Genomic DNA, 2,016 nt, shown 5'->3' on the forward strand with positions numbered 1-2,016 from the left:
ACTAACGGCCTTATTTATGTAAAAAAATGAATGCATATAATACCACAAAATACAAATCAAGTTTGAATTTTAGGGGTTTACTTTTCAAATGGAAAAATTGCTGAATTTTTCGTTTTTGTTCTCTAACTGCAAGTTTGCCTCAACCAAATTTTATGAAACTTAATATACGCAATTCTTATTAGCACAAAACTGAGATCAAGTACAAATTTGGGTAGCATCACTTTTATCGTTCTTCAGTTATGTTCCTTTATAACTTTATATGATATGAAAAAGGGGCCATCAACCATGTCATTTGTGTCCTATGAACACATTCCCAATTTCTTTGTCTTAAAAAGGGCATAAAAGAAAAAAATTTGAAAATTAAAATACTTAACTTTCTTATAACAGTAAAATGGATAATAAGGCCACACAGGTAAATAAAGAATATTACTAGCAATAATGTAACAAATTACAGAAAGCAACTGAAATTTCTTGATCTGCTCATAATTATTCAAGCTATCTGGGTCAGATAAGCACTTATCATGTGTATTACACTATTTACAAATTAAATCTACCATTGCTTTAATTGCAAATATACAAGAGAGAAAGAGTAGTTTAGAACAAAACATTTTGGTTCTGAAATGATGTCTCCAGGTCTCTAGTCAATATTCCACTTGTCCCTATAAAAACAGTCAAAGCATAATTTTATATATGAAGAAACATAGATAACTGATATGAGGTATATTATTGTATGGTGTACATCTGATCTTCAGCTCATTTTTATGGTTCATTATTCATTCTTCAGTTTTTATGTTTTTTTCTTTCTCTCAGATACTACAAGCAAAACATTAGCAGTCTGGACTCTTTTGTTGTATGGTATGCTTGTGACGTGAACATGTCTGTCTGGAAGGATTAATCTAACCTTGACCTCATTTTAATAGTTCATTATATTGGTAAATATTAAGTTTTTGTGGTTCGGTCTGTTTCTTGGATACTATAACCCAATAGATGATCAGTGGATTTAATGTACTGGTATATATATATATGATATCATTGTTAGGTGTACACGTCTGTTTGGCAGGTTTCATCTGACCTAGACCTAAGATTGGAACAGTCTCCAGCTCCTTGGGTAGTGTCAGCTCCGTCAGTCGAGGCTTTTAAAGCCTCGGTGACAAAGCTGAACTAAATTCAAAAATATGGGGGAGGGGAAGGGGTTCGTATGAGCACCGAAGTAATGGCAAAATATTCAGTTAGTTGATTGTGGCCATTACTCGGTAGAAGTAGAAGAAGTGAGATGAAATTTGAAAAAAGGCATGATAGGAGTTTAATATTATTAAAACTAGAGGCTCTCAAGAGCCTGTATCGCTCACCTAGATGACTAGATGACTCTACTTGGATTTTTGAAATCATATAAAAGATAAAATTTGGCTACAAAGTAACAACACTTGGCCAGCACCTCATAAAGAAAGGACTATTCATGCTATGTTTGATTTCATTCAATTCCGTGGTTCTCTAGAAGAAGACTTTTGTATGCATTTCCCATAGGGTCCTATGTTAAACTAGCCCCCTCCTGGCAGCCATCTTGGAGGATGGACCGGAGACAAAGTAACAACACTTGGTCAACATCTCATAAGGAACATTCATGCTATGTTTGGTTTCATTCCATTCAGTGGTTCTCTAAAAGATGTCATTTGTAAGCATTTCCGATAGGGTCCTATGTTAAACTAAGTCCCCCCGCTGGAGGCCATCTTGGATGATGAATCAGCTACAAGGTAACAACACTTTGTCAGCACCTCAGAAGAAACATTTATGCCATGTTTGGTTTTATTCCATTCAGGGGTTCTCTAAAAGAAGTCATTTGTATGAATTTCCCATAGGGTCCTATGTTAAACTAAGTCCCCCGCTGGCGGCCATCTTTGTTGATGGATCGGCTACAAAGTGACAACACTTAGTCATCACCTCATAAGGAACCTTCATGCCATGTTTGGTTTCATTCCATTCAGTGGTTCTCTAGAAGAAGTCATTTGTATGCATTTC

The sequence above is a fragment of the Mytilus edulis genome, chromosome 3 (assembly GCF_963676685.1).
Source record: "Mytilus edulis chromosome 3, xbMytEdul2.2, whole genome shotgun sequence".
NCBI classification, from domain to species: Eukaryota; Metazoa; Mollusca; class Bivalvia; order Mytilida; family Mytilidae; genus Mytilus; species Mytilus edulis.